We start from the raw sequence: 12870 nt of genomic DNA, 5'->3' as shown, positions 1-12870 counted from the left end.
GAGCTCTGAAAGTCTTCTTGTATGTCTAACAAGGGCCAGGCAAAACGCATCTCACTGCTCACAACAGGAAATATACTTTGGCCACTTCCCAATGGACGTCCACCCCAGTTTTGCTGATGCGGATCCTTCCAGGGAGGTCATCTCTGCATATTGGTATCACAGCTAGAGCTGGCAAAGTCCACGACACTTCTCGAGCAGCCGGGAAACGGAGTGAGAGATGTCAGCTGAACACGGCAACGTGGGTATTTATCCCTCAGCCATGCTGTTATGGAGGAGGCCAGGCAATGGTGGAGATGGGCCTGAGCTACAAAATGGATGTGAGGGCAGACCAAAGAACTTCCCCAGAGTTTGAGAAAGGGGGCTTGAGTCTGGTGGGCAGGGTTGATTTGGCCCATTATGGCCCTTGGGGCAAGCTGGAGAGTTTAGAGCTAGTCCTGAACTTTCCCAAAGTTTCTGCCGTACACATGCCCCCCTCGTTCTCAGGGCGTGCAAGTGACATCTTATATTCCCTCTACAAGTGGGGTCAAAGGATGCCCTGTGACCTCACACACCTGAATAAGAGTGTCCAATTCTAGCCCCAAATGCAAGGAGCTGGAGCAGTTTCCTAGATAATTAGCTCTTCCCTTTTGGGAGCAGTGTAATTAATTGCCTGGGCACAGAATGACAGATACAGTACCAGGCTGCTGCAGAAGATGCTGATACCCAGCAGCAAAGGTAATACGTTCCCTTCTCGCTACAGCCTCTCCCCTCAGATGGCCACTGGGAATTTACATCAGTAACAACCCGTTAGGTGTCACCACTGTTCCCAAGAAATGTGGCTAAAACAGCCTTTCTTTGGAGGTAACAAAAATAATTGGGTCTCAAAAGGAAAGCAATTTACCTAGGAAACTCTGAAAGCTCTGGGCATTTCAGCATATCTCTGCTTTTTTTTTCTTTTTAATTTTCTAAATGGCACAGATTCAGTCACTGTAGATGGTGCATGACTGTGTACATCTGGTTTTATGGTTAAGTGAATAGCTGATTGAACTAATACACTGGACCCAATCTACTGGAGTAAATAAAAGAGCACTTGAAGGAAGCATTGTTTTCTAGCACATGTGATGGTCCAAACTCATTCCTGGTGCAACCCCACTGAAATCCATGAAATCTACCAGTGCAAGGAGGACATTTTAAATCCATGTCTTCCTTGTTTCGGTAGATTGCAAATGGCAAAATTTGGGGAGTTTACACTATCGTTTTCTCTTGCTGCCCCTATCAGTCGCAACTGTAACGTTATAATCCTAGGAATTTTTCTTAAGCAATGACCCAAAATCAGCTTAAAAATATAAACAAATACTGAGGGGGAGGAGGGAAAGAATCCAGAAAATGGTGAGACTTTGACTTTGCAGGGGATTTGTATCCCAGCTAACACTGATCGTACATCCCGTATCATTTCCTATGTGTGCTGCTTTACGGGTAACTTATTGGGTTTTGTCTTCACTGCCCTCCCCGCTCCCCCCCAGAAAAAGGTGTTTTTTACATCACAATAGTTGTCTCACTGTTATAACCTAGTGGAGACAAGGCTCCGGTAGTTCTTAGCTCGGTGTAGCTAGTCAAAATCAACCCTGTATCTCTACGGTAACTAGCTACATCCAAGTAAGAACAACAGTTCCTTGTCTCCATTAGGATTTTACACAGAGTTCACTGTCTCAATGTAAGAACACACCATTTTTTTTGCAGGGAAGAGATAGCTGTGGCCACGTTCTTATGGGGGTGGTAAGTGGCTTTCTTCTGCATGTGTGGTCACATGCCATGTGCGACGGAGACTGCCTTTGTGAGTGCATCTTTTTGTGTTTATTCCGTTTGTTAAGGAAACAATAGATTCCAGCTGGCGTGCCTGGTAGGAGGTGGTGACAGTTGCTGATTTCTCTAGGAAGTTACAAGGTGCTAAAATAGCCAAAACTCAACAAAGAAAATTAATTAATTAAAAAATATAAATTAAAAATCTCCTTTATCTGGCCACAGCCCTAACTAATGACTGTAGGACTGACCCTGCCACCCACCCAGATGAGCAGTGACTTTACTGCCTCTTATGGCTATAAGTAGCTGGTTTCCACCCCATGCTCCCAATTTTTCTTTGCTGTCCCTGTAACAGGGAGCATCTGGTGAACAGAGATGACTTCCTGTTCAAGTCTCCTCTACACCCCCGGCCATGCACACCTCACAGATGCTCACGGTTGGGCTAACGAGGCAGCACTCCTGAAAGAGGCAAAGAGCTTATTCCAGCCAGACCTGCTAACGTGCCTCAGCGAGAGGCACAGGGAGGATAACCCTGGGTAGCATGCAGCAGGCTAAGCTGGAAGTTGAATTACTGCACTGCCAGGTACTGGGATTGGCTGTCCCCTGTTGGTTTACTAAACGTGTTTAACACAGACGTTTGGGAGGGGGGAATGATACTTGACTGATGTGGTCAAAGAGCAGTTTCGTGGACCTCTGCTTTCCAGTTGGGCTGATTTAAAAAAGAAACAAACTTAGGAAGTAACCACTGAACTCAGTGGAGCATTTGACTTGACGTCTATTGGTAACCCCAAGGGGTTGTTTTGTCTGGCAGTCCTGCTATCTTTCCAGTAAAGACTTTTTGCTTAATTGTCTGCCTCCTGCTCAAGTCCTGCTTGCAGCAAAGTGCTTTAACATGTGCTTAAATTCCCCTAATTTCAGTGGGTGTGACTCATTTGCTTAAGTGCGCTGCTGAAATGGGGCCCAAAACCCAAAGGGGAGGTTCAGCCACAACTCTGATTGAAGTCAGTGAGATTCTTGCACAGTTAAGATGTCCAAGAAACGTACCATCCTAGGGTCAGATATAGACCAGCTCAACTGATCTCTTCTGCTAGCCAGGTGCCCAACTGTTTAAAGGAACAGCCCTACCAAACTTTGAAATACAGGCAGCCTACATTGAATGACTATGCAGAACAACACATAAATTGTTGGCCTGGCAGACAAGGGAAGAATCATAGAATATCAGGATTGGAAGGGACCAGTCATCTAGTCCAACCCCCTGCTCAAAGCAGGACCAGTCCCCCAAATGGCCCCCTCAAGGATTGAACTCACAACCCTGGGTTTAGCAGGCTCACACTCAAACCACTGAGCGAATAGGCTGAGCAATGGGATTCCTCCTATACAAAGGAGTAGGGGGCCGTGGGACAGGGTGATTTGCTTACTCTATGGTGTCTGAGGAAAATTTGTGACCGGTTCCATGAATTTTATGGGTAACAGCTACACACCATGAAGTTCTTGGCTCAGGAAAGCCACATAACTAATGTGCGCTGTAAAATTAAAACACGTTCCACAGAGCAGAGACAGGCACATACGTTAGATAAAGAAATCTAGCCTGAAAGAGTGGCTGGAGTTATAACTGCCTTTCATGTGGACCAATCTGCCTTCACTTGAGCCATTGGCACATTAGGGTTATTGGCTAATGTATTTATCCTGTGCATTCGTTCCTTTCATCTCTGCCCCAGCATTATAAAATAGACAGACTGTCACTGCGAAGCAACGTTGCTAAGTGATTACTGTAGGTGTCTGAGAGACAGGACACCTGGGCTCTCTTCTTGAATCTGCCACAGATTCAGTGTGTGTCATTGTGAGCAAATCACATAGCCTCTTTGCATTTCAATTTACCCTTCTATGTAATGGGGATTAAATTTGGCATGTGCACATCTGCCAAATGGGTGTTGAAAAGCTTAATTGATATCTGTAAATTGAGATCCTCTGTTGAAAGGTTCTGCAACATATAATTGCAAAGTATTACATTAAAAAGGAGGGCAAAATCTCTAAACAGTTCCTGGGGTTATGTAGAGTATAGAGTGCCTGTCATAACGGGATTTAATAACCTCTGTCAGAATTCAAGAAAACCTGAATTTAAACTGATTTAGATTTACATAAATACACATCAATGAGGGACTCTTACAGGCTCCAAGTTACTTCAGTGAAATTTTTGACAGTTAATTCTTCATTCTTTCCAATTTATCATGAAATTGACAGACTCGACATACTTGTCCTTCCTTTTCCTAGTCTGAGCAGAACATGGAACCAAATGAAAAGTGCAGGGGTTGTTATTCTGTATGGCTGGCTGAAAGCCCAAGGTAGAGGTCTGTCTGTCTGTCTTTCATTTATTTTACATGTTAACATAATTTCTGACACCCCTATTCCCATGAAAATGACCAAAAGAGAAATATAATTGCATGACAACAACTTAGTTTTGAGGTTAATTGCAACAAAAATAGGACTAACTTTACCCTTGGACATTGATATTTTCCAAGCTTCCAGTTAGATGAATGCATAGAAGACAGGGTGCAGTATATACCGGGGACACAGTTGTGAGAGAAATTTGTTTGGGGACTTTTCAACAGTAGATTATGCCCAGGAGGGGATAAGAATGGATAAATACACAGATTCAGCTCTTCAGCTGGTAAAAAATGGCTGTAGGTCCAATGAAGTCAGCTGAGGGTCTGGCACATAATGTACCTCTTGGGTATTCTGTAGCCAATTACAAATCAAACTGATGTATGCTGTACTTCAGAGCATCACCACTTGGAAAAAGGTTAACTCAGATTCCCTGCAGTCTCAGTGTTGTGAATTCCCTGGGAGCCACATCAAAGCTCTTTTGTAGGAGGATCTCTGTGCCATGTATGTTCTCAGGCAGTCAAAGGGAAACCATTCCAAGCTGGGGTACAGTGTACATTTCCCAGATCCTCTGTCATCTCGAAGGATCAAAAAAAAATTATCTTAAACACACAGAATTCATTATAATACAAATAATAAACAATAATAATAATCCACTCATTGCTGGAGAAGTTAGGAATTGCCACACTGGCTCCCTGTGGGTTTTTTCTCTGCAGTGGTGTCCTGCTTCTAATTAAGCAGATTCATCAGACTCAAATTGAAGCACTCTGACAAGGCTCAGAATATGTTCCATCTGTGACTGACCATAACACTGCTATCAAAAGTCTTTTGAAAATAAACGCTTGGAGATCTACTGCTGAAAAGCCCTAGTATATCAGCATTAGCTGATGTTGTAAAGTATTAACTATCACAGCCTGTTCCTTTCTTCTTTGCTCATATATCTTGCATGATGATGTGGTCTTTTCTTGAAAGCCAGGAAGAGTCCTTTCCTCTTCCAGCCTGAACTCTAATGGCCAAGCTGGGGCCACCAAAACAAGTCGGTTTCATGAAGAAGCAGCTCAGCTGGCAGAGCTCGCAGCAGTTTATACTAACAGGTTTCACATTTTAGCAGAGGTTTCCTTCTCAAATAGATAGAATGGTTGACAAGCCTAGGACCAATTACAGTCATTCTAATAATAACACTTAGCTGCACCCGCAGAGAGGTTTATAAAGGGGCTTATGTGTCTCCGATATCTTATGTACCAAACTAACAGGTGTTTGGGACCCATTAAGTCATATAACAGGCCTTTTCATGGTGATGTTACTCCAGGGTATTATAGCTGTCATGAAAAAAGCATTAAAGGGAACTAATTCTAGCCTTGAATTATGAGACCTTCTGGTGAAGGTTTCCCCTGGGTCTTCAGAGTAGATCTTATTTTCAAAGCTTTTCCTTTTTAAAAAAGTCTGGACCACTGTAAATGGTGGAAGCCAGTTCAAATTGTTTGTTTGAGTTATCGCAGTTGCTGCTCTCCTTTGGAGAATGAAGATTATCATGAGGGTACAGAATGTGCTTATGAACCCAAGGTTCTATACCAAGGGTTGGATTCTCATCTCACTATTATGCAGCTGTAAATCTGGATTAGCTCCAGTGAAGTCAATGAAGTTACTCCATGTTTACATAGGTGTAAGAGAGATCGGACTCTTGGCCCCAGAGGACTTCATCTCTGTCTAATCAACTGAATGAAATAACAGCAACAGATCTATCCTATGTGCGAGCCCAATAGTCTGGATTTTTGGAATCCTAATAAATTCAAAGTGGGTGGTGATACAAAATGTGCCTATGTATTGACAGGAGAAGTTTGCTGGATTTCCTGAGTGATGGTGAACAATACTTGGGGAGAAAGGGATGCACTCTGACATGGCTATACAAGGCTGTAGTAGTGTGACATGAGAGTCACAACCAACCCAAAACAAGAGAATGAAGCAAGGGTGGAGGAGAAGGAAAATACAACAGCTAGCTGAAACTTTTTTTATTATTTTTGTGGGAAATCTCTGAGGGGAGGGATTTTTTTCTCCCCTTTTCCTTTTCCCCACCCCAAAAAAACAAACACAACTTCCTGTGGAAATTGTTTAGCTTTCAACAACAAAAAAGAAAAATCAAAACCCGGGAAACTATTTAACCATTTTTGGTCATTTTTAAATCTTTCCAAAACTGAAATTTTACTGACTTGTCCCTGAAAAGGAGAATTTTCATGACTGGTTCTTGCTCTGGTCAAAAAGTCCCCCCCCCCCAAAGTCAACCAGCTTCAGAACATACACTAGCTCAAAGGCCAACTAATCTTCTGGGAGCTGCTCTTGCTTTCCAAAGGCTAAGTGTTGCTGGAGCACTAGTAGCCAAATGAACAATCACACCCATAGAACTTCCTTGTTACCAGCTCCGCTGTATTTCACACACTTCACTTCCAGCTGCTCAGTACACTTCAATGTTTTCTGTAAAGAACCCTGGAGCCCGAGCTATTGACTCCAATGTTGATTTTAAAGTGCTGCTATGATTATGCTTTACCCATAAGTAGTTAAATGGAATAAATAATATTATTAATTCAATCTGTGGCTGTCTGGCTCAGTGGAGTGCATTTAATTTTTAATATAGCATAATGGAGCTTGATTCCTAGCTACTGGATGGCTTCCCTTAAATTGTCTCTTCAATCATCAGGCAGCAGTGGATTCATTTAAAATGTTGTTCCTTCTGAAATGTGGGGAGATGTTTTTTCCCACTGAGATGGGGGTGCAAATAGCAGACAGGGAACAACTGTTCTGAGTTACTGTGTGAGGCACACAAGATACCAGAACACATTGCACACAGTGTGGTATGGAGTAGCTGTGGGATGTATCACAGTGATAACTCAGGGACAGGTCCTCGGCTGGCGTGAAGTGTTATAACTGCGTTGACTTGACTGGTTGAGGGTACAAGGAGACTGAGTCGAAGAATAGTGCAGAAGGGGTCTGGACCCTGCTCACCACTGATGAAAATTCCTAGAGGATCCATAGAAGGTGATGGATTTATACCAACATAATGCAAACTCATAACTTGGCCTAAGGTCTTTAACATGCAGTTGGAAAGTGGAGTTAAAGTAGAGACCCGAGATTTTGTCCACACTAAAATCAATGGAATGAACTTGTCCCAATGCCTTCTAAATAGTCTGGACGCCAAGCTGGTTGTGACAAAAACTGCATCTTTACTCTCCTAAAACTCCCATTCAGCCCTGGAGGAGTCAGTCCATGGCTATGTCTCCTCCGACCCTTTGTCTGATTAGATTGTAAACTCTTCAGGACAGGAGCTATACGGCACAATGGGGCCCCACTCTCAGCAGGCCCTGTTAAGCGCTCCTATAATAACCATCTGTATTTATAACAGCATCGTTTTGTCCTGTAGGTCTGGACAATGGGCATTTAGCCTGTATAAGGGCATCAAGATGTAGCTCGGTTACATTGCAGCACTTGGTCATGGAGTTTTACAGGCAAAATTGTTCAACAGAAAGCAAACTTGAAAGCGGGAGTGTTCATGGAAAAATGCATTTTAGATCCCCTTACATAGTTGCACTGGAACTTCTTACACAGTCATCCAATTAGGGAGCAGAAACAGTACCTTGTGGTTGGGCAGATCAATCGCAATTAAGCACCACAGTCTGAATTTTGAATGCTCCTGTTGAATCCATTGAGCAAAAAATGTGAAAAACTAATTTGTGACCAAAGCCTAGACTTGCAGGAATAATGTTCAGATAGTCCATCAGCAAAATGGAGCTAACTCCTCAAATTATCTATTACGAATCATCCTCTTAACCGTAGTCCCTAGAGTGAGGATCTCACAGTCTCACCCGTGGCAATGTCTATCCCCAGGACAGCAGACACACCACACAAACTGCAAAGCAAAATGCCCTGGATGGCCAGTCAATGAGCATCAGTGTCTGAAGGTTTCACAGAAGAACTTGGGTTTAAAGAGGAGAGTTTGGGAAAAGGGAAGTGGGAAACTGCTCCAAGCTTGAGGTGCACCACAAATGAAGGCCCAGAGTTGGGAGTGGATAAATGGAGCAGCTACGTTTCAAAGATAAAGCCGTTGGATGAACTTGCAAAAGAGCTGTCATCGAGTATTCATCAAAACTAAATTATACATGAGAGAGAAAATTGAAACAAAATACCCCAAATGGAAGCACGGAGAGCATTACGACAAGAAGGGAGGAAACGATGCAGCTCTTTGCTGCAGAATCAAAACTTGTGAGGAGAAGGTAAATTGGAAACAAAATACCAGACGCGGAGGCAGAGACACAATTATGACAAGAATGGGAGAAGGAAACAGAGAAAGGAAATCTAGAGAATCGTCTCCTAATCCTGTGCTTTGGCGGTAGTCTTTCAACAAGCTCTGACAGACCAAACTATCTTGAGAGGATTCCTTCAACACGATAAACTGAGTTTGCTTCTGTCGAGACAACAGTGTGTGCATTATTCATCCTGATACTTGTTCTCTTAGAATGTTGTGCACAGTCATCAGACTGTGGTTATTGACTGGCCAGGATTTCATATTGATGTTCATTGTATCTAACTGGGGCCACACAGAATATAGGCTGTGGAGGTTTATGTCTTAATTTTCCCTGCATTAACCCAAAACCTCTCCTTATTCTTGGCATGAAATTCTCTGGCCGAGGTTTTGCAGAAGGTCCGGCTAGATGACCAGAGTGAGCCTTTCTGATCTTTGATTCTTGAAAAATCCCAGTGTCTCTGAAAAAGGAGCATGTGGTTGGTTGCATTATCCATATGCCTGAGTAGAAAGTGCCTCCATTTTAGAGGCAATTATAAAAGAAAAGGTTCTGCGTTTTCCTTCTCCAGCTCCTTTAATTACCTCGGGGAGATGCTATGAGCCTTAATTAATTAAACAAAGGCTCCTATTGTGGTCCTTAATGAGGCACAGCATGGGGAATGAGGGAGTGGTGGATGCAGGCATGCTTATCACCAGGGACATCCTACCTATGAATACCCAGGCGGCAGAGGCATGCTTAGATGTGGCTCGTACACCGCCTGTTTGGAGGTGCGTGCTCTTTCCTCGCACCCCCTCTCCCCGCGACTCCCCACCATGGCAGCTGCAGTCTGTCTGCCAGGATTGGCAGGCATAAGAGTTATTCAGACCATTGGTCCCCATCCTGCTCCCAGTGAAACCAGTAAGAGTCTTGTCATTGACTTCACTGAGACCAGGTTTTACCCCTTCATTCCTTTATATTGCGATGGTGTGAATGAGCTTCCAACCATGCAGCCATGAACTGACTCAGCTGGCCCCACCTTTGCACCCCTTGGCCCAGATTAATCCCTGAGATAGTTCCTTTGGCCTGAAGCTTTCTGCTTTCCCTGAGGTACACACATGTGAGTCTCCACAGGTCAGCCAGACGGTGTCAGTTACTGTTGACCAGTAAAAGACCAGGCGATTTTGAAATGTCTGGTCCTTCTTTGTTGTCTTAGTTTAAGAAGGTGATAGTGGTAAGCAGGCATTTTGGTAGCAAGATTACAATCAGCTCTTGAGGTCGCATTCATGCCTTCCTTTCTTGAACATCTAGTCCTGTAAATCTTATTCACGTGAATCAATGGGATTTCTTATATGAACAGGGACTATCTGTGCAGAATCAGGCACAAATCTATGACCAGTTGGAGGGGAGAAGCATTAATGTGTTGCATAAAGCCACTATATTCTCTTCTCTAATGTACCAATGGTCTTGCATTGCCTAACTGTATGTCTGGAGAACTCAGCATTAATCGTATCCTTTGGTAAATACTAGGGTCCCAATCCTGCCACACTGAAAGTCCTGGGAGTCTTGCCGGTAATTTCAATGGGGGCAGGCGTGGGCCCTAGTTCAAGGCCTTTAGACTGTCTTCCCCCAATATAATAGTCCTAGTGTGGGGGTGAGGGGGGGAAATCATGGTGAATTCCCACAACCCATCCTTTGTGTCTTTGAGAGGCAACGTGTGTCTGATAAGAAAAGGGAGCTGAGACTCAGGACTTCCATGTGGTAGCCTTTACCTTCCTTTTGAATCGTTTTGCCTTTCAGTTCCTCAGTTTCCACTTCAGTAAAACAGGGAACGTAATGTGTGGGGCTTAATGCTTGTGATGCGCTTTAAAATCCTTGGCTGCAAGGCTACATGTGCTATTAGGTAGGGTCTATACGCTAGGAATGCTCAGATACACATTTTACGCTTGGCAATGTCAGGACACAAAATGCAGAAAAGCCGTGTCGTAAATCCACATAATTCCCCAGGCCCCTGCATGTTTAATGCAGACAAATGTGTGGGTTTAACTTGGATGGCCAGAGCAGACACTGAGCAGCAACACAAGGGAAAGGGCAGATTGCAATGTATGTTCAAAGAAGATCAGAAAACCAAACACCTCCTTTTCCCTTTCACTGAGAAATGGAAGTTAAATCCACACATGCCGAGCTAATGCTTCTGTGAGCTGTTATGCTGAGGACTGATATGGTGTTGAGAACTAAAGAAGAAATGGAAACACTTATACATAATGGATGCTGGCAACAAAGTCCGCTCACATCACTATAGCAAGTAGCATCTTTATACTGGTGCGGATTTTTCCTCTGTGCTTTGAGACTTTCTTCTGCCCAATTGGCAGATCTAGCAGTATCCTCAGTTGCTTCAAACTTCCCAGTCTTAGGCTCTCCTGGCATCTGCTCTCCTGATCAATGGTGTAAATAGCTACAATCACCATATAAATCACCACTGTCGGGATCTGTGAGGTCTCCTTTGGTAAAAGGAGTCTAGTGGGTTGCCAGAAATGCTGTATTTAAAGTGAAGAAAAATCTGTGTCCCATTGTCTTGAAACGGTATTTATTACTCCTATGCTCACTGGTACTATAAAATAGAGATGGGCGTGAGCCATAGAGCTCAGGTGTGGGTCTGGACCAAAAGCTCAGGTGTGTTTTAGAGATAGGGTTTCGTCTCAGTCCATTAATCACAAGAAGGAGCCGCTCTTGCTATTCAAATCTGGATTCCCGTTTCAGGGGTATCTGTAGTTGGGGTTCATCTCTAACATACACCTCTACCCTGATATAACGCTGTCCTCGGGAGCCAAAAAATCTTACCGTGTTATAGGTGATCACTTGCTTTGATCCACCGGAGTGCGCAGCCCCGCCCCCCAGAGCACTGCTTTACTGCGTTATATCCGAATTCGTGTTCTATCGGGTCGGGTAGAGGTGTATCAGGGCCGGACTGCAATACCTTCATTCACCCTCAGTAGTACTTTAGTCCTGTAATAGTCCCATTGGATTCAGTGGGACCATTTGTGGAGTGAGGTACTACTCAAGGTGAATAAGAATATTGCAATCTGGCCCTCAGTTGTACACCAGGTGGAAGGGGGAGGTGAGTAGTTTTGGTTTTTTTTATTCCATGCTAAAAGAAAAGTACAAATGGAGTGCAAATTTCATGGAAGGATTTTGTCCCTTTAACACAAGATTTCTAAGTGTCCATCTTCTTCCCCAGACCTCCCATAATGCCTTCCATGCAGTAAAAAGCTCCACTTTGCACCAGGAGAACATGTTCATTTCCACTCTCATAGCAACAGTAGCTCCTCCCATAAAGCAAATAGTCTTTCTCTGTCAGACATGAGTCGCACCAGCAACTAGTTACCTCAGAACTTTGATCGGGCCCATGGTCTGCCCTGAATGACAAGAGAACAGGCTTTGCCATAATGTAGGGGCTGAATCCAAAAGCCAGCTCTCAACACTCCCAAAATCTGGATCCAGATTTGCGGGCCTTGTACACATCTAGTTTCCATGAGTCTGTGATTGACTGAGCTCAGTTCAACTCAGCAACTCTTTTTGTTAAGTTTGAATATCATTACTCTGTAAGCTCTCTGGACCAGGAACTGGTTCTCACGCTGCGTTTGTACAGTTCCTATCACAAAGGGGCATATTTTTGCTGGGGGGTGATTTTTCGCTTTAGTCCTCTGGGTGGTCCTATAATACAATTGATAACAGACATAAAACATCCCCTTCCACACTTTCTTTCACTCAAATGCTGCTTTCACATGGTGAAGCTTTTCCCATCAGCCTCCTAATTAGGGTTGGTAGAAGCAGTTTGGAGGAGAAATAACTCCTTACAGTTAACAATAACGTCTACTCTGTTAAAATGTTGGGATGCTTACAAAAGTCTTGTGTGTATTACTTGTTCAAAGAACTGTGTGGTGAAGCTGGTGGGGAGTTCATAATCAGAAAATGCTGATTCGTCAAAACCAAGCCTTTTTTTGTGGGGGATCATGCCAGGGTCAACAAAACTCTTGTTGAGAGGTTTCTCGGAATGTCTGGTGAGGCAGAGAAACACCCTAACCTATCCCTCGGCCCTCTCTGCTTTCCTGGAGTAGCCAACAGGCCATATACTCGTGTGGGAGACTCAGGTTCAAGCCCTTGGTAAGTCAGTGCCCTAATCACCACTTGATTTCATCCTCATGGGAAAATTTTTGAAATCTGTTGGGCAAGATGGGAGAATCATTTCCCACCCAGCTCTATTGTACCAGCTAAGTATTCATGCTGAACAGGTCTTTCCCTAATCTCTGCAGGTGCAAATACTGCTCAATCAGAGTGAGGACACAAGGTGCAGGGCGATGAAGACTCAGGCCCAAAAACTCTGGGGCAGATTTCAAGAGAGTTCTGACCACTTACTTAGAGCATCTGAGGATCTGCCCCA

General features: G+C 43.9%; 1 protein-coding gene across 1 annotated transcript in view; it reads left to right on the top strand.

The window, feature by feature from the left end:
- CCDC92 (coiled-coil domain containing 92) overlaps positions 1-12870 on the top strand; it is a 198553-nt gene that overhangs the window by 90311 nt on the left and 95372 nt on the right. The gene's annotated exons all lie outside the window — the stretch shown is intronic.

Source organism: Mauremys reevesii, linkage group 18, assembly GCF_016161935.1.
Source record: "Mauremys reevesii isolate NIE-2019 linkage group 18, ASM1616193v1, whole genome shotgun sequence".
NCBI lineage: Eukaryota > Metazoa > Chordata > Testudines > Geoemydidae > Mauremys > Mauremys reevesii.
This window is presented reverse-complemented; position numbering and strand designations above follow the sequence as displayed.